Genomic DNA, 20,807 nt, shown 5'->3' with positions numbered 1-20,807 from the left:
TAAAGGTAACGTCTTAGCAGCAGCCAATCACCCACCTGAGGCAGAGGGAATTCTCTCTTCCTCTGGGGAATCGATTCACAAAGTCTCCTTGGGCAGCACGTCTTTCCATCATTCTCTAATATATAATTCTCCGAGGGTTGGATGGCTACTTTAAGGACATGTGGTTCCCTGGCCCTTTGTGTTACCATGCCTACAGGTGTCTTGCTTCTGCCTGCTTTTGTGTGTACTGTTAATGTGAAGCAGCAAGGCTGTGCATTGCCCTAAGAGACAGTGGGTTTACACACTGTGCAATCAGCTCTTGCTGCTTTGGAATCATAAATGGAGTGAGAATTTCCTGATGCTGTGTGCTTTTCATTCATGGCATCCCCAAGCAAAAGCCAGAATGAGGCCCTCATGCCAAAACCAGTTTGATTGGTCCGTCTACGTTAAACAGCCAATCGTGGGTCTTGAACTGAGTGTTGCGCTCACGATCTCACTTGGCTGCCATCTGAGCTATTCTGAATGCGCTTAAGTACCACCGGTTCCATGTCAAACCAAATCCACACTGTCTGATCCCCCCCATCCAGTGCTGGAGGCGCACACCGACAAAGAGAGGGAAAGGGAGACACAGATGTCAGGTTGGATAGAAAGCGAGACAGGTGAAGATGAGCTATGGAGAGCTGAAGAAACCTTCCCACCCCACCGAGAGAGGCTTGTAATGCACGTGCTAACACGAACCGGGATACTGGCGAGGAAATAAGGATGACACAAATAGGAGACAAAAACAGATGTTTTCCCTCAAGGACAGTAAGTGAGCAGTAATCACAGACAAACTCTTGTTGAGAGCAGATGGGCTTTGTCAGCCACTCTGCAAAGCACTATGAGACTCGCCTCAACCTTTGGACAAGAAGAAAGATGCTCAGATGAGCATATTGCTTTGGATGTGACTTTGGTCTGACAGGACCTTTCCAGCACAACCTCTAGTGAAAGGATTCTTGTAGCATAGAGAACAGCCTGGACATTTACAGGGCACAGTGAGAGGTTGCTGGTGTTCTAAATAACGAAAGCTACAAAGGTGTTTGGGAGTTATGCCTCTGATGCATGCTTCAACGGATCACGTTTATCATCACGAACAGCCTTGAATTTCTCACCAGGCTCAGGCCAAGAGACCATGCAGGGTCTGTCTGCATTGGATCATCTCCCTTTGCTGCAGGAACCGCTTGGGAAAGCCAAAGGAGGTTGCTAGTGATGTGACCAAACACATGGGTATGGAAAGGTTCCCTATTAACTCTTCATGAGTCAGGGTTTGTGTTTCTACTACTGCGAGCCTGGCACTGAGTAAAGAGCTAGCTAGATGGGAGAGGGGTCACAGGAGGATAAAGATGAGGAAGAACCGAGGTTAGAGAGCACAAGAGGCAGTGTGGTCTAGTGAGCAGGGATTGGGAGACCTGGAGTCTATTCCTTGTTCTGCCACTGACCTCTTGTGCAACCGTGGGTGAGTCACTTAACTTCTGTGCCTGTTTCCCCAGCCACCCTTTCTCTCTCTATTTTTGAAAGCTCTTTGAGGCAAGGGCTGGGTCTTGCTGTGAGAAGGTACAGCCCCTAGCGCAATGGCACCCCAATCTCGGCTGGGGCCTGTAGGCATTTCTGCAATATCAGTAGTAACAGGCTGAAGCACATTTGGTCAGATGAAGAATTATGTCCTGCTTTGCCCAGGGAAAGGTCATCCTTCTGTGATGACACACAATACCGGACTGAGTCATCCTTCTGTGATGACACACGATACCAGACACAGCCCAAGGTAAATAGAGGAGAACCCTGTTACCCCCCAGAGAATGGCAGAGATGGGAGCTACGTGAGAGAACAGGGTGAGAAGAGAGAAACAACAAGCATACCCAAACAGAGGCAGCATGCTGGGCACCAGTGACCGAGAAGGGAAGCCCTAGAATTAGTCCCAAGATCTCTATGCGGGAGGTATGGGGTTGGGCCAGTGCAATACGTCGAGGGGAATATCGGAGGTGGGGAGAGTGCTCTGTCTGGAAGCATAGCTAAAAATTAGTCCTGAATTCACCTTTCCATTCATTGTACTGGTGTCAATCTAGAGTTAACTCCACTGACCCAAGTGGAGTTACATCAGATTTACATCAGCGTAGGTGAGATCAGACTTTGTTCAGTCTCCAAATGCTGACGCTCGGACCTTTAGACATACGTATTAAAAGCAAACATGATCTCCTGCCTCTGAGATAACTGAGAGCTAGAGGACGCTCTTAAAAGGTTGTCGAATATTGTTCTGGGTACGGGAGGGGTGCGGAAGGAGCTGTTAACAGGTAGCAGGTCTCACCCAAGAGGGGCTTAAAACTGGCTTTTAACATGCTAGCTCCGTGCCAGACCACGGACTGCAAGTGGGGTGATTCGGAGTCCTCGGCTGTCTTCTGTACTTCGGCTTCATGATGTCGTCTTCAACCCGTCAGAGACTATGTTCAATTTGATCCCTCTCTTACTGGCAAAAGTAGGAGTGTCTGTATGCGGTGTATGTGTACGCGGTGATATGCATGTACTTGTTTCTGAGATTGAAATAAAAAGCCAGATGGGTCGCTGTACTGCTCCGTGGGCCAAACAGACAGCTGCTGTAAAGCAGCTGACACCCCCCGTTGAATCCAATGGAACCTGCTTACGCCGGGGGTGAACTGAGCTTTGTTTGGATTGCAAACCTTCCCACTGATCGTTAAATACTCTCATCAGCAGAGCCCTGATGTGGTAGCCAGATTCCTTGCTCGAGTTTAAATGAGTGATTGCCTCCCTTCTGTGCTCTGTTTGCTGTCTCCATTTCTCTGATCACCAGCAAAGATGAGTATTAAGAAATTCTGGTCTTTGCAGATAATATTCCTCCCCAGGCAGCCCCATCCTATCCGTCTCCAAGTACCATTCCTATAGCTTCGTGGGTCCAGCTCAGTCTCTCGCTCTGAGCCCCAAAGATCAGACTTCCCTCTGTCAGGACCCTTTGATCTCTATTGCGCCTGCTTACAATAGACTCCCAGGAAGGCACCTTCCCTCTGGGACCGGCTTTCTAAAGATCCCAGCACCCAGTACTGAGGCCTGAATTTCCAAGGTGCCCAGTTCCTAGAAGCTCCCCATGTTCTGAGGATTCCCCATTGTGTTCTGGGGGCTTATCATTTTTTAAATTCTGCCCCCTTCACGTGGAACCTAAATGGAAGTTGAGCTCTCTTGAAAATCTGAGCCCCATTGGGGTTCCTTAGGAATAGCCCAGGCATTGGATCCAACTCTCCTCTCTGCATCCTCGGCTGCTGCCCACTTGGGAGTTTCCTCAAAAGTGGGTTGGACCATGAGCCTCCTTTGAGGCTGGCGGTGGTCTTGTGCATCTGCATTAGTGTATCACTGAGGGGATGTCTACACTGTAATGAGGAGTCAGACCCAAGCTAGCATGCAGAAAAATAGCAATGTGGGCATTCCAGCTCAGGGGTCAAGTGGGCTTGGGAGCCCAGTTTCCCCATGACCCAGAATGTCCACTCCACTGTTCTTAGCGCTCGAGCCCACTAGTGAGTCTGTCTAGTCAGGCTGGGAGGCTTTCTTAGCTGCAGTGTAGACATACCTCTAGCGGTCCCAGCCAAGATCAGGGCCCAGTTATGCTAGGTGCTGTACAGAAACATAGTGTGAGCCAGCCCCTGCCTCAATGAGTTACTCTAAATAGACAAGACAAAGGGTAGGAAGGGAACAAAAGCACAGGGAGGGGATGTGATTTGCTGACAGTCACTCAGCAGGTCAGTGGCAGAGCTAAGATAGAACCCAGGTCTCTTGCATCCAAATCCAGTGCCTAACCACTGGGCCATGCTGCCTTAATTTACATTTAGGATTGTGCCATTATTTTGTTTAGCATCTTATGCTCATCTGACTGCTCATCTGGCACTAGCCCCTTTCTCTTCCTTCACAAAATCTGTCTCATTTCTCCCCTGCGTAGACATCTGTGTTTCTGCAGAATTTTCCTTTGACGCGTGCTGTTTGATTGAATTCTGTAAAGCACTTGGGGGGAGCAGTTTGGAGGGTGGTCCCTCTATAAGATTGCAGGGATTTTTCTCTTGTTTGCATGTTCCTTGTATTTGCAAAGCTCGTCTGTGCAGGAGACAGAGCTTTCTCAGGGCCTGGCCCAAGACGGTGGAATGAAGGACCATCACAAACCTCCCCGCCTTCTGTTCCAAGTGCAAGGCACCGTTATCTCTCTCTGTGTGAATATATTTGTATATAAATCCAAAGCAGCACACACTTCTCCTGTGACGAGGATGAGACGACCTGGTGGCAGATGTTAGTCGTGTTGCTTAACACACAACTAGATGATGCTCAGATACTATGAAGATGAGTGGAGTAAAAGAACCAGTGTAGAATAGAATACAGGATATTCCTAAATCATCAGTGCACCCTTAAAAGAACGTCAGTGGACATCACAACGCTTTCTTTTCGGCCCTGGGCATAGCCACTGCAGTGCCTCGGTCTGTGTAGAATGCAAAATATGGTAATCCTCTGCCCTTCGGAGCTTGTCGTGTAAGCCAATCTCCAGGGTTGGCACGATGGGAAAGGCAGAACTCCAGAAGGCACTGCACTGGGGTGGAGTTTATGGTCTTGATGCTGATGGTGGATTTCCCTTTGCTTGGTTCAGCACAATTCAGTTTTATCAGACACAGTGGGGTGGGGGGAGGAGGTGTGGACAGAGGCAGATAGCAGTGCCCAGCCTCTTTGCCAAGTGGAGTCCCATGAGTTTAGGAGGATGGAGGTGGGTGAGCTGTTCCTCGGAAGACTGAATGGGAGGAGGGGTGCTGGGGCATGCGATGGGATGCTAGAACCAGCAGAGCAGAGGGAGCAAATCTGGGGAGGGCATGGGGGAGAGCAATGCCTAGAGCCTACATGGGCAGAATTGGCTGAGCAGACCCAGCAAGCCGGGGCGGGGGGAAAAGGGCTGCAGGGAGCCTTGCTGTAGATGGGTAGAGGGAGTGAGTGGGCGGAGAGTGGAGAGGCGGGATGAGCTTGCTCCAGCCATGAAGAGGAGGCGAACGATTTTGAAGCCTTGTTTCTGGATTTGATTTGCTCCCAGCTGTTTGCAGCCTTGTCTGGGTTTGTTTCCTTTTGCTCTGTGTTCTCGGCAATGTTTTCACTTTGCTGTGATTCTGGGAAGCCATTGGCCCTATGAGATGAGGCTGGCCGAGGTCCCTCATCCCTCGCTCCTTTCAAGCCAGAAACCATGGCGCGAGCAGTGTGGGGGTCTTTCTCTTCCCCCTTATTTCCTTTGTCTTTCTGCCTCTTGCAATGGATATAAAAAGTACCTTTGATCTCTTCACTCCTTTTTTCTGTCCCACTAGCAATCTTTCCTCCTTTTTATGATCGGAATTTTGGAAATGAAGTTACAGACAGAAAAGCACACATGCAAGTTTTCTCTTGAAAGGAAAGGCCTGGAATAAAACAAATGAAACAGCCACCCGGCAAGAAGAAGGGAATTGGAGAGAAAAGGAAGGAAAATAAAGCCCAGATCAAAAAGGCAAGCTATAGCCAAAGCTAGCCAGACTGTGCTGCGTATAGAGGCATAGTATGGTGGTAAAATAATTGTGCCCCTCCAGATGAAGTCCTCCACCTCCTTTCTGCCTTGCTAACCCAAGGATGCCATCCTCTGTTAACTCCTGCAATATCTTATCCACCAGCTCTGGGTCTTTTTCACTGGTGGTGCAGAGGACTTGACTAATTAGAGGAGAGCTCTGTTAGGCAGACACCCCTGCTCTATAGGGGGACGGCTGGGAACTATTTAAAGGGTTGAAGACATACAGCAGCGGCTGCTGCCTTCTCTCTTTCTCTCTCTCATATTTTCCACTTACTGGTTTGGAAATCCATCTTCCCTGTGCGCTTTCCCCCAGGGGGAATTGATAGGGGACCGCTAGAGCGAATAAATAAAGGCCAGCCACATGAGGAAGGCACCATACAGTCCCAATAGGGACTGTGATTACTGACGGAGGGAATGGGTCAGGTGGGAGGGCAAAGGGATGGCCGTTCACCGACACCACCAGGCATTAAATCACGGCAGTGCAGTTCCCACGAGCTACTTGCTCTGATGTAGAGCAGGGCGAGGAGGAAGTTGGTGTGTGTGTTGTGTGTGTGGTGTGTGTTGTGTGTGTGCACGCACACGCATATCGGACTATCTCCAGCACCACAGCTCAGAAGCCAAACGATTGCTGGCAAGCCTCTCCCGCGCACTCCCCTTTTGTTTGTAATAGCTCCACTCGAGGGAATGGGACCCCAGCGGCCCAGGGCTTCCTTGCCTCCAGGACAAACGTAGCTGTCTGAGGCTTGCAGCGGAGACAGGCCCCCTGCGTTCCTCAGCTCATTAAAGTGCAGCCTTGGCTTCAAGAGGCACAGGTAATGAATCCTCCGCAGGGTGCCTGCTCGCTTTAATAAGCCGGAAGGAGCCACGGAAGAGAATTAACCTGGTAGGATTAGTTTACTCTGCAGCAGGATGCGGCGGATCGCGCCTCTCCACCCGTGCCAGGAATCTTAAGGGCTCAGCCTGCCTCGGCAGTGCCCTGCCCGGCAGCACAAAGGGTGTGTGTGAATGGGAGCCGGGTATTAAACCGGGACAGCACTGAATCTGATCACAGCCAGCGACGGTCCTGGAGACAGCGGGGGGTAACTGAAATTAGAGTACAACCCTGTGCAGCTTATATCCTAAATCCCTGGAGCAGGGGCACTCCTTTGTCACCTGCCCTGGGCCATGCCTGCTACTGGAGGACATCGATAAATCAGCCCTGCTGCTCTCAGACCAACACAACTTCCTGGGGACACATGAGTAAAAGGAATTGGGGTGGAGGCAGCTACCTGGGGCGGATGCATAGAGGACATAGGCACATTTGACAAATAGCTTGGGGAGCTAGATGGCCCCAGGGGACTGGTAATGAGCCATGGAGCCTTTCATCTCTGTCTCTGTGCTGGCTTTGGAGCTGCGTGGTGCCCAGGAACGGTGGCAGCTGCCATTAATTGTGGTCTGGAGTAGAGCTTGCCCCAGCTGTGGCCAAAAGTTGCGACATTTGTTGGCTCTCTGGAAGGAGTCGTCGGATTTCAGCCTCGTTACAAGCGTCCATGATGTCTTGGTTTGGAGAGGCACCTGGGACTGGGCAGTGGAGGTTGTCCTACCACCTTGACTCAGGGCTGGAGCACATTGGCAGAGAAGTACGCAGCGGGAAGCTTGACTTGCTGCTCCGTGGATCAGTAGAGTACTTCAGTCTCCTTAGCTGGCAATCCAGTGCCTTTCACCAGTGAGTATGATTTAACCCTTAGAGGAATGGCATTGTGTACTCAGAAAGAGCTGGGGGTAGGACTGCCAAAGTCTTAAATAATACAAAAATGGTCCAGTTTAATTTTCATCTATGTGTAGTTGAAATGTGGAGTGCTGGGAAGGTAGTCAGGCCTAGGGTTTAGGGCACAAGGCTGGGAGCTGGAGTTCCCAGCTCTGCTACTGATGCACTGTGCAACCTTGACCCAAGTTGCTTAGGCCCAAACCTTCAAATGGGGCTGCTAGCTTTGGGTGCCTCGGTGTTCTGGGTGCCAAACTTCATGCTCCTTGGGTCTGGTTTTCAGAGGTTCTGAGCACCCGCTGGCCCAAGCTGTCTCAAACTAGGTACCCAAAAGCTAGTGACCATTTTTGAAAAGTTAATGGTTGGCCTCCTGATGGCTCAGTTTCCTCATCTGTAAAATGGGTGCAGTGACCATACACTAGCTCCCTGCTGTGCTGGGAGGCTCTGTTAACGAATGCTTATGAAGTGCTTTGAGACTGATGGATAGAAGGGTCAAAGTATTTAGTTTTCTAAAACATATTTGCTGCCTGGCATATATTTCTAGGCTCTCCGAGGCCTTGCTTGTCAGCTTTGCTATGGCACTCAGCACCAAGACAGTCAAGTACCTCACGGAGGTAATGGAATTTTCCTCACATGGAGGGGTGTGTATTGTGAACCCCATTGTATGGATGGGAGAACGAAAGAACAGAGATTCAGTGACTTGTCCAGGGAGACACAAGATGTCAGTGGCAGAGCCAGGAGCTCATGAATTCCCTTTTGCCCTGGCCAGCATAAACAACATAAAAGCCTGAACCTTCGAGAGCCCACTGAGCTCGTCTCTCAGGGCCAAAGAAGACCCCTGGGGAAGTTCAAGATCCCTCTGGGTTTTGGGTCCTGCCTTGGCCTCAATTCATTGTCTGTGTCCAGGCTGAAAGAGAACAAGTTGCTTGGCCTGGGATATGTTAAGTTTGATCTCTTGTACATGCCCTTAAATTAATTAGAGGCGAGGGGAGGCAGGGAAAGAAAAGCATGTCAACCAAGAGCAATCCAGGCAGGCACAGCCCACCAGAGGCCAGATGTTCCCCATGCCTTTTCTGTGCACTCAGCCTGCTGCTGGGAGCTGGTTATGGAGGGCAGGGCTATGGGTCTGAACAGAGTACACGTGCTCTATCTTTCCTGGATTCACTCCCTGAAGAAGCCTAACTTCCTTTCCCCTTTCCTCAGACGTTCTTGTTAAACCCTGGATTTGTGCTGGAAATGGCCCACCTTGATTATCATACACATTGTAAGGAAAGTGGTCACTTTAGACAAGCTATTACCAGCAGGAGAGTGGGGTGGGGGGAGGTATTTTTTCATGCTTTGTGTGTATAAAAAGATCTTCTGCAGTTTCCACAGTATGCATCCGATGAAGTGAGCTGTAGCTCACGAAAGCTTATGCTCAAATAAATTGGTTAGTCTCTAAGGTGCCACAAGTACTCTTGTTCTTTTTGCGGATACAGACTAACACGGCTGTTACTCTGAAACCTTTCCCCTTACTCTGGCTTTTACTGTGAGCATCTCAGACACCTGGTGGGAGATGGGGACTTGAAGGACAGCGTGACAGGGATGACATCCTCCAGGTGGTTGAAATTAAGGGGAAGGGAAACGCGTGGGGCTGCTTTCTGTGAGAGCCCTGACCTGCACCAAGCCCTGGTTTATAAAAGCATTTGAGTCCAGATTCAGAAAGCCAGATGGCTGTGAAACCCCACAGTCACCAGTACATTTTGTTGGGTTGTTGGTTGCTTTGTTGTTCAATAAACAACCTTGTAATGCAGTTCCTCCCACCCCCCCCCACCCCCCCACGGAGCAAGTCCCACACGGGGAGAAGGGGCCTAGTTTGCATAATGTCCCTGGGACTGAGCTGAATTCTTCCACAGCCACTTCGCATGGGTGTTAGCACCTGTGAGGAGTCTGGGCTGGGGCTAGGAAACAGCAGTATGATCACGCCAACCGGCGGCCAATGGCCCTGCACTTTGAGAGGGTCTGGTCTAAGGGGTCACTTGTTGCGGGGGTTAGACACAAGATTGCTCCACTCCAGAGTCGGGCTTTAGAAGGCACATGTGGTCATCCCTGTGGTGGTGGTGGGGGGGCGGTAAGAGAGCTTTCCCGGGGAGTCAGTCTGTCTGCAGAACGGCTCCCTGTGTCCCCCGGGGTTGGCCTCTGAGGCTTCATCTGGAACCTGCTCGGAGAGCGATACCTGCCCCAGCTCTGAGCCGCGGCACTACAAGTGGAAGTCTAGCTGCAGCGGGAGGGGCCGGCTGTCCCAACTACGTGCCGAGGGTCTCAGAGGGGATTGTACTCGGGGTGCCTAGCCCGTCACGCCGCTCATGCCGCCACAGCTTTGCTTCTAGTTCCAGCATGCTCGCTCCGTGAGAGCTAGCGCCGGTAAGTTTTCTCAGGCTGGCAGTTACACCCACAACTCCAATGTAGACGTCCCCTCAGTCGGCTCCGCTCAAATGTGAGCTCTAGACAAAGCTCAGGACTCTGGGGAACCATTTCTCTAGGAGCCAGACGGGTTCAGGGGCTTTCTGGGTTGCATGATGCCATCTCCCAAAACCCCCAGTGCTGCCAGGAGCTGCCCACCTGCTTTCTCCTTGTCTGAAATAAACCAAGGGCTTTTGCATTCCAGTTCATCACCAGCGTAGGGGCCAGGCACAAAATGCTTCTACAGCACTCACTCCGCCCCATTAATTCTCAGAAGGGAAGATGGAGATGGGTGACCGTGCTGCTGGGAATGAAGCCTAGCCCTCCCACCCTCGGGCCCCGTGACTGTAGGGGGAGCCCCCTGCGGAGCAGTGTCCCCCTCTGGCTGAGGAACCCTGGCAGTTCTGCTGCAGAAATGTGTGTCGGGGGCTGGGGGAGCGGGGTTTCAGGCGGGCGCCCACCCAACATGCAGCACAGAGCCTGGCTCCTACAGTGGTGGGGGTACAGAACTAGGAGGCGGGCGACTGTGCTGGACCCTGCAGTCCTTTCCTTGTGTGGAGGAGGAGATGCTACAGAGACAAAGGCCGCAGCAGGCTCTGCTCTCATGCTCCCATGTAGGTGAGGGCACTCCCCTTTCCCTCCCCTGCCTGTGGAGTTTCCTGGGACCCCACTGAGTTACTGGCCAGGGGGTCTCCGTGGAGAGGAATTCCCTTTCATTGAGAGTGTGGGGGTGTGTGTGAATATTTACAGCCTGAAAAGCCCCATTAGATCATGGAGCCCATCCTGCTGCAGACGGAGGATGCAGTCCCCCAGCAGAGCACATAGAGAGTATTAATCTGATTCCATGCTCGCTCCTTGATTCAGTGCTCTTAGGGAAGTGTCCATATGGGCCCCCAGCCAGCCCTGGCAAAGTTGAGTGATATGAAGGGGCAGCTGTGGTTTCCTCTAGGCCCACATGGTAAATAGTCCCCTAGTGGTCCTTACCATTTCTGAGGCCAATTCCCATCTAGTCTCTCCACTCTGGGGAGGCTGCTCTCATTTCTTTATCTGCATCAAGCATGCATGCTAATGTGGTGTTCTCGCTGCAAAGAAACCTCTCCCTGACACGTTCCTTAAGAACAGACGTGGGGTTTGAAAAGCCCTTGATAGCACTGCCTTTGATTAGAATGTAATTAAGAGCCCAGGGCCTTTCATTGGGGCTGATTTGTATATTTTTAACGTTGCCTAAAGACACTATAGGGTGTTTGGATCCGGGGCTCTGAGATGGGTCTACCTGTGAAGTTCAGACCCAGATGTGAGTTGGGAGTTGAAACAGCTGCTAAATTATGAAAAGGTGTTTGGTTGGAACAACTGAATTAAGGATGCAGGGGATCCTCCATCGCTTTCTGTCTTTAAATCAAGGCTGGAGGTCGTTCTAAAAGAGACGTTATAGCTCAAACAGACATTCACTCAGAAATTATTGAGTGAGGTTCTCTGGCCTGGGTTATGCAGGAGGTCAGACCAGCTGATCATAATAGTTTTTTCTGGGCTTAAACGTCCAGTACCAGATGCTTCAAATGCAAGTAACCCTGCAATAGGCAATTACGAAACAACCTGACCACAAGGGAAGTTTCCTCTTAAACCCCAATATTAGTTTGAGAGCCCAGCAGGTGTGCTTGGGGAAGAGGGGTAAAGGAGCAGTTTGCTCTGGACCTTCTCTTTGGACCCCCAAATTGAGTGGCATCGTGACCTGGTGCATGGGGTCACAACTCCTCTCACTCAGTTTGGCCTTTGTCATGACAGAAGGGTGGCCAAGTCAAACCTGAGGGTTGCTGTAACCCTGTGAGCCAGGTTGCAATGCTATTCCCTCAGATTTGACCTGGTCGGAGGGGCAGCTGGACCAAATTTGAATGAGTGGCATTGCAACCCCATGACCAGTTCACCATACCCGGAATGAAGAGTTGGGCCCAAGCCCCGCTGGACAGGAGTCACCACTATGGCAAGAGTATGGGGTGGATTTGCTCTCCAACCCCTCTTCCCTGGGCCTGCCTTCAGTGCTAACTTTTTTAGAAGGGGGGCCCTCAGTTTGATTTAGTCCTGGGTCCCCAAAAACTTGTGTGCACTCCTGGAGCTCAGAACTACTGGAGGTTTTGGTTCCAGATGTGATTTTTAGCTCCTTCCCTCCTGGTCCTCATGCCAAATCAACATCCAAGGAAACATCCGCAGACCTTCCCATCACAACGTCCACAATTCAGTTTTTTGGGGTCTTAAAACCAGTGCAGTAAGGTGGTTGGTGCCAGTTCAGAGGGAAGGGGGGAAAGAAAAACAAACAAATAAAAGATGTGAGAGATTTTCTTTCGTAAATCCATTAGGGAATTGAGAGAATATTTGTGCTCCTTGAATAATGGCTCTTGATGTGTAATAATATATTATGAATGTTTTGATGGCCAACATTACATTTATTTTAAATGATACAATCAGTGCTTGGTGTCTCAGCTGATTTAGTCAATTAAGTTTTTAACCTCATGTCTTCAATCTCATCTCTGGCTAATTTAAATGCAGCGATTTTGACACAAGTGCACCTACCTGTTCATTTAAATAGGCATTTGAGTAACCTTGGACCATTCATATATATAAATTTAGATTTAAAAAAAAATGACATGAAAATATTTAATAGCAATGGTGAGACAATAAATTGATTGCTATTAAGGAGCTGGTGTTTCTGAGTAATCCAAATATAGCAAATTCTGTGATGTTCAAAGCGAAATCACTTAAATTAAGGGTTTCTAAAAGGACCGCAGTCTCGCCTCTAATTTCTGGGCTGCAGTTAGCAGTGGGAACAAATGATAGCATTTAAACGTCTAACACTGATGTGTGTGATTCTGCAGTCAGGCAGCTGGGTAAATGCTGCCATTTGCACCCACAGTTAATTGCAAGTACAAAATGTATAGACAGGTTTCAGAGGAACAGCCGTGTTAGTCTGTATTCGCAAAAAGAAAAGGAGTACTTGTGGCACCTTAGAGACTAACCAATTTATTTGAGCATGAGCTTTCGTGAGCTACAGCTCACTTCATCAGATGTTTACCGTGGAAACTGCACGGTAAACAAATATAGACAGTTATTGGTAGCTGCAAAATGGCACCTGTAAAATCAAGGGCTGTTTCTGAAATTCAGGCCCTAAATGTATGTTTATCTTCTTTTCTTGTTAGTTCTAAAGTGAAAAGTTTGGATCAAGGGGAACTCACAGCTATTGTGGTTGTAGCATCCCCCAGCAGGTATCACTGTAGGAAATGATTCAGAAGAGCTAGCTATGAGGTCTGTGATATATTGGGAATTGTGCTGGGATTGCAAACTATCACTTTAAGAGTGGGTGGTTCTTTTGGACCTGCTAGCAGGCTAGTGGGCTCTGTAACAAAGTGTGCAATGGGAGTCAGTGTCCAAAGAGCCAGATTAAAGCAAGGAGGGTGGGGTGAGTTGTACCTTGCTGCCACAGGGAGCAGCCTGTTTTCTCTCTCTCTGTTACTATGTTCTTGTGTGTAATTGTTTTGAGTTCTAAGAAGTAAAGTAGTGTTATGCTGCAACCTTCCAGCAAGAGTATATTTTATCTAATTTCTACATTTATACATCGTGAGCATACCAGTATCCCCCATCTATTTATTTTTCTTCCAGTGTCTCCCAGCAGAAGCCAGTTGTGAAGATAGCATAGAAGCATTAGCTGTTGGGAAGCTCATAGTTCCTCTAGTCCTGATCTTCCCCTTGTGCTTCAGCCTGAGCTCTTTAATTTTGTCTCTTGCTAAATTTAGAACCAAGAAATCAAGCTGCTGTTTTCTATTGATGAAATCGAGTGATATAACGACCATGTGCTACTTTGAGGGCTAGTGATGCTTTTCTGCATGCTTCCAAGATGCACGTTCTCCCTCTCAATCGCGCTCTTTCGGGTTTTATTTTTGCTTTGTAGCATTGGAGCAGCCATTCTACCTGGGTGCAGATCACAGATGCATTGCTGGATTTTTGCTGCCAGATGAGAAGCCAGCTCTCCTGTCCAGCAGACCTGTGGCAGGCTGGCTCCAGGTAGCTCCTGCAAACTTTTAACCTGCTCTCTTCTAGGGCTCTTGTTGCTAATTAAACTAGATTCCATCTGGTACCAGGGGTGGGATATTGCGGGGTATTGAAGGACTCTTCTTTCTCAAGGCAAATACAACTGTGCACTGTGGTGGCAGCTCCAACTGGGAGGAGCTTTGGCTGCTGTGTGCTTAGTGATCTCTTCTTAGTGTAACTAATACTGTATTAAGGTGGTCATCTGTGTGTCATAGGCCTTATGTGAACTGTGAACAGATTCTTCTTTAGTTCAAGTCAAAAGAGTCTATATTTTCTGTCTGGAATATGTTCAGCAGGGAGGCTGTTTTGCCAATTAAATTTGGAAAAGTCAGTCTTATCTTGTTCTGCGTTTCCACTTGGGGCATAATAGTATACCTGGTTGAAAATTCTTGGCTGCATTTTTTAAAATAAAAACCACCCTTTCTAAAGAAAAATTTTCATGGAAAAAAAAGAAATTATTTTAAAATGGTAAAAAATTTAGGGGAAAAAATGAATGTCTTTTGTTTCTTTTGACATTTTCAGTGGAAAATACCAACCATTTTCTGATCAGCTCTTAGACAACTATCGTACGTGCCATGGATGGATAATACCTCACCAAAGTGTTGAAAGGAGAAATTAGTATTTGATAGCTCAAAAGCATCAGCTGAACTGGTAAAAAGAAAATAACTTTCCAATTTTTGCAACAATGGAAAATGGTGATAAGAATTATTTTGTAAATTTTGTGTGAAAATAATGGTTTTATTTTCCCAGTCAGTTCTATTGCTCCATATTGGCAAGTGTTAAACATGCTTATTAACACGAATTTTCTTTTGTTGTTGCTCCTTTTACTGCATTGTCCTTTCAAGGGTTATCTCCATTTTGACCTGTGATCGTTTGGTTGCTTACTTGAGATTCTGAACTGATCGAACGGCTGGCCTAGAACTCCTGCCAAACTATTGGCAGGTGAAGGTCATACTGCCATCTCTCATTGGAAAGTCTATTTCCTCTAGATTTTCAATAAACCCATAGCCCTGTTGTCACAAGTTTTAACAATCTGCATACATATAATACAACACCCAAACACAGCGATATTAACAATATTTATTTGGAGAGAATTCTATTAGAACAACCTCTTTATTTAGCTGTTTCATTGTTAATTTCCAACCCCTCTTGGTTTTGGATTGTAAACTCTCTGGGGCAGGGACCATTTATCTATTTCTTCTCTACAGTGCTGTGTATATTTATACATGTCAGGTTAATAATGTAAATTTCAGGAAAAATGGTTAGGATTTAAGGAACGCAGAAAGGTACATTCAGCGGGCTGAGATTTATATTGGTAAATCAGGAGTGACTCCAGGTTGACACCAGTGAAAAAAGCCATGGGATTTGGTTGATCCAGTAGAACCCATTCATTTCTAACATGCTTTTTATTTACACTGCAACTTCTGTTCTGGTTAGGGTTTTCCTGTCCCCTTGCATCTCAGATGAGTGTCACTGCTTCCAGCTATCTTAATCGGTCTACAAGTCGCTGCAATGTTTTCACCAGGGCTTTAGGTCTGATGCTTTTTACTTGTGCCCTCACTCTCCCATCTATGGATTTGCATGCTGTTCCCTGCCTATTGTTGCTTTTGGGCTGTTTCTCTTTCTACTGCTGATGATATTTGAGAGTGAAAACTTCTGTGCTGGCGGGCTTGGCTTCTAATCAGCTAAATCGTCTGAATGTCAATCCAGAAAATACAACAGGTCCCATTTTATTTTTGAACTGCCAGTGGTAAGGTTAGAGTACTGTCTAGATGCCTGGAGAAATGGGGTCATTCCCTTCCTGATAATAAAAGACTTGGGCATCAGAGATCCCTGAAGCTGCCTTTTTTGTACTGTGGAGAATGTGGTGCAGAAAGCTTTGTCCGTGCCATTTCCCTTTTAGCAGCAAATCAGCTGTAGCTCTGGGAATGGAAATTGAAGTGGGTTTTAATCACACGAGCTCTGGAAATATAGGAGATTAAATCTTTTTAAGGAGGGTGGCTAAGCACTTTATTTGCTGTGCTGGAATCTTCAGGGGGTCGGAGACTAGAGAACTAGATTTAAAGCTTTTAAAGACTTTCCCTTAAAAAAAAATTCCTCCACAAGGCACAATTGGACTGGAAAGACTTCAAAGGGACAATTTAGAGGGGGAAAGAAGAGGGTGGAATGGAAGCACTTGTAAAAAAAAATAAACAATAACACTGCACCAAGTCATCCCTGGTTCCACTCTAGGAAGTGATTTTACAAATCCAGCATCACAGGTTTACAGATGATAAAGACGTTTCTCCTCCTGCAAACTCCCCCTAGCATCTGAAAATCAAGCTGGGTTTTGTCTGGCTCATACACCATGGACTGGAATAAAGATTTTGCAGGTCACAGTCTGCCCACACCTGCACCTGTGCAATCACAGTGAAGGCTTTGCATAAGCACAACCAAGGCAGACTTTAGGCCTGGGATTAGAACTGAATAATTGTATCAATGATGTGGGAACTGGATGGGAGCCCAGCTCAGTTCCATGGCTACGGTTCTTCTGCAGTGCTAACAGGAGTGAAAGTAGAAACACAACACAAGAATCTGCCTGCTTCTTGGAAGCCAATGACAGCAGATAATTCTGCAGCATCAGACACAACTCGTTACTTTTTGCTTTTCGGGCTTCTTATGCCTCAGCCGTGCCCTTAGCGCTTATCCTCCGTTGACCCCTCCTGCCTCTGCTCTGCCAAGGATGCCAGCCTTTTGGTGCCAATTAGTCAAATTTTCCCACAAGCATCTTCATGCTTTCCCTTTGTGCATGGGAGGAACATTGGTTTTCTTTCCATAGCAGAACTAAACCAAGACTTTCTGAAAATGTTCATGGAAAAACAGAAGTGCCACCCCCCGCCCCAGAATAGGCAACAGCCTATTGATTAGTACACTTGCCTGGGAGGTGGGAGAACCAGCGTCAAGGTCTTGCTCTCAATCAGGCAAGGTCAGGAAGCATCCATTGGGCTAACGAGACTCAGGAAGAGTAGGGGCTGGAACCTGATTCTGCCACATCCCAGGTGAATGTCCTAACCACTAGGCTTCTCTAGGGTGGGTCGTGTTCTCTCTCAACCTCTCCTGCTAGAGCTGCTCCATGTTACATAAATGAAATATTCATTGGGCTGAGAGAAAGGAGCTGACTGTATCCTGCTGGTTGTGTCTCTCTCTCTTTCACCGGCAATTCCATCCCGGAGCTGAAATTTTCATTGACACCAATATGTTTCCCTGAAAAGTTCTGGTTTCAAGTATTTGGCCTTTTGGCAACAAAAACACTTCCCGTCCAAAAAAAAGTTTCTTTGTTCAGCTGAGTCCAGGAAGTCATGGCGAGTGTGGGTAAGGAACTGGTTTGTCTATCACACCGTTCCATAAATGATGAGCTCAACTTCATCTCTGCTGCTCCCAGCTCAAAGAACTGGGGCTGCTCCTTGGGCCAGCAGGAGAGCTGGTGACTGAGGGTTTGTGATGTAGAGGGTATGCACTGCGACTGAGGAGGTCCCAACCCAGGGAAGGGTAACAGATGGGAAGTCATTTCCCCTCCTGCCCTAGATAATGGGAGGTGTAGAAGAGTCTGGCCTGTGTGCTGGTTCTGCTCATGGCTAAGGAATGTCTGGAGCCCCACAATGAAAATCTGTGTGGCTTGTGCTTTGGGCTAGACCCAGTGGGGGACTGTACAAGACAGTACTGACACCCCTCAGCAGCTGGGGGGCAACAAAAGCAGGGAGCAGGAGCTCCTGTTAGGTCCAAAACTCAGGCAGTGGAAAGTCACAAACCACCGGGAGCTTTTTGGTGGCCTCTTTGCCAGCCTCACCAAAGGTGGCTCAGTTTCTCCTCTGATCCTCCTAGGCTGTGGCTCAGGAAGAGAAAATGTCTGGCAGGAGAAAGGAGTCTAGTTCCCCCGCAGACAACGTTGCGGATAACATGGCTTTCTATCCCTTCCTCCGTCAGCCACCCCTCCTTCCAGGAGCTTGCAGCCGCGGGCTTTCCAGGTACAGTGGGAAGAGTGGCCTGCAGAGGGGCATTGGTCTTGGAGTGGGCCTTGGGGCAGTGGGCCTGCTGAGCCTCTTGCAGGCAGCCTTGCGCGGCGCATAATCCAATGCTGTCGGTGCTGCCTGGTTTGGGCAGACACCAGCCATGGAGACGGAGCTCGAGCTGTGTCTGAACTTTGGACGTGCGTGTTGGGCCCCAGTGCTCTGTCTCCAGCAGGAGCTTGAAGCCAATGGGAGCTAGGCACATAACTCACTTAGGCGCTTTTTTAAAAAGTCCCATGAGGTGCCTGACCCCCTTCGTCAATCTAGCCTCAAGTCTTAGAGGGGAGCAGGAGCAGGTCAGCCCCAGGAGGGGATGCCCAGCACGCACTGACAGTATGTTACATCGGGGCGTGTTTGTCTCTCTGGGGCTTCGGTTGTAGTGTCTGAGGCCGGGTTTATGCTGGAAACTTTTGCGGCTATAGCAGTGTTGGGATGGGTGTGACTCTGTGTGTGTGTGTGTGTGTGACGCTTCTTTGCTGGCCAAAGCCCCAGACTCAGATTTTCAGTGCTTTTGCTGCACTCAGCATCGCAATGCTTGACTGACCGAGGACCTCAGTTTCCTTTTCGAGAGGATTCAGGCCCCGACGGAGGTGCTGGAACTGGGTCACTGCACCACCCCCTGGCTTGAAGTGGTTTCCATTATATACAGGGTTTACCCTTTGGTTCAGTGGCCCTCCTCATCCCGACTATACAAATTGTTCCAGCACCCCCTGGGTCCTAAGTGCCTCAATCCCTTTTGAAAATGAGATTCAAGCTCCTGGATCGATTAGGCACACTGCAACACCTCAATTCCTTTAAAAATCCAGGCCCTAGAACTCGGGCAGTTAAATGTTATTGGTCTGAAAGGGATTTGGCCTCTGTAGCTTTTCACTCGCTGGCCGACTAGAAGGTGTCCCAGCAAAGGCACTCTCTTGCCGGGATAAGCTGGATGTACGCTGAGAGGGTTGTGCTGGCATAGCCAGACTGCTGTGGCTTCACCGATAAAACTTAAACGTGGATTCAGCTTTATTAACATGTTGGAGGGCCCTGCAAAGGCTGCAGGAATTGGCAACTCCAAGAGGGTTATGCATTAACTCCACCGCCCCCCCCCACCCAAAAAAAAAAAAAAAAGCCCTCGGTGGCCAGTTTCGTACGACGATGGTGCACTATATTTTGTATTTCAGGACATTGCGGGAGGCCGGGAGGGAGGTTGCTGCTTTCACTGCGAGGCTGTTCTGTCTCTCATGGCTGTGTGGGTTTATCCTGCACTAGACACTGCTGCGATCCGTTTGTGTCAGAGAAGGTGATCACCAGCAGGGCTCTGCCTGGGTCTTTGGTCTGGCCAGCTGGTGGGGTAGCTCCCATTGACTGTTCTCACCCTAACAGGCCTGCACTGCACACCGCTAAAAGGATGGGACTCACCCAAGCGCTCCCTGGGGAGCCCCGCTCCTCCAGCAGCTGGCAGCCTCGCCTGCCCACTCCGTCTTCCGAGCCTGCCACCCTTCATTTTAATGACCCACTTCCACAGAGCAAATGAGGCAGCGCCTCCGATCCCTCCCCCTCGCCTGCGAATGAATTAGCACGCCATTAGCTTAATGAGGACTCTCCCGGCCTCCCCTGACAGAGTGTTTGACACTGCGCGAGCAGTTGGCAGGGCGGGTCAGGCCGTGGTAAATCCAAGCTTGGACTGGAATCGAAGGGCACGGGAGCAGTGCTTGCTTGTAGCCAGGGACCTGGGGCTGGCTCTGCCTGAGATCCCTGATGCACTGTAGGGCCGGGGGTAGGTCAGGGGGCTGGCATCCAACTTTCCCTCTGCTCTCCACTGATTATGAATGCAAGCAGGAGGGGCTGTTGGATGGAAACACTCCTCCTGCTGAAGTGGTGACTGCTGGCCAGTCCCCCTGGTCTGGCACTTGTGCATTGGATGTGCCCCTCTTCTTAACCCCCTCCCTGTGCTGCTCTTCCCAGGAAGCCGGCACATGCCTTGGGTTGACTCTTGGGAGCCTTCTCGGTTGGTTTTATGTGGCTGGTGCTGAGCTGGGGCTGTTTGCCCCGTCGCTCCTGCTCCACGCCCTGGATCTGCGCCAGCAGGTGGGCGCAACCAGCCCTGTTGTGTGGGGTTCCTCCCCTGGCGCAGCATCTGAGATGCCTTTGCGAGGGAGGGCCAGTGCTGAGCCCCTATGGCATCTGGAGGAAAGGAATCCTCCCCACTGCCCTGGCTCGTGCCTCTGCACCCTTCTGTACGCCTGGTGTGGCCGGTGGGTCTGCATGGTCAGAGAGCAACGCCCCATGGCCCAGGAGGATCCAGTGGAATTTCATGAATCCCCCTGTGGCCATGGAGATGGGATCAGGCACAGCCCCACGCTGGATGTCCTGGCTCTGAGGTTGCCCCGCGCCCCGTCTGAGAACAGGGCAGGGGATGCGGCTGGCTCCCTCTGTGTCTGAGATGGTTATGTAAGCAGCGCCGCGGACGTGAGTCAGGCAGCATTAGCTTCCTCGAAGTCTTGTTTGTTGACAGTTAAATTTGCAATTTCATGGTTTGGTTACAATGAGTTTAGTTTATAAAATTCATGAGCTGTTATGATGTGTTGCGGGGGGGGGGGGGGAAGGGAGGGAAATACTCCTCACGAATCAACAAACAGCAGGGATGTGACCGCCCATCTCCTGAGCAGCAGCATCTGCTAGCCGCACAGTCTCTGCTGCATCTCTGCACCCCGATTACGGGCTGCTTGCTGTGGGGACAGGGCAGGGCTTCGAGACAAAGCAAACGCTTCAAGTCGTGCCCGGGGAGAGAGAATTGGGGGGTGACCAGGTGGTGGAGGACTAGAAACAGACGGGGTGTGTGTGTGTGAAGGTGATGGTATTATTTTCCCTTATCTAGGGCTAGTACTCAAATACACATTTAACTATTTAACTGCCTCAAAGGAATGGAGGCTGGTGC

The sequence above is a fragment of the Lepidochelys kempii genome, chromosome 22 (genome assembly GCF_965140265.1).
Source record: "Lepidochelys kempii isolate rLepKem1 chromosome 22, rLepKem1.hap2, whole genome shotgun sequence".
Lineage (NCBI taxonomy): Eukaryota > Metazoa > Chordata > Testudines > Cheloniidae > Lepidochelys > Lepidochelys kempii.
Note: the sequence above shows the minus strand (reverse complement) of the source record.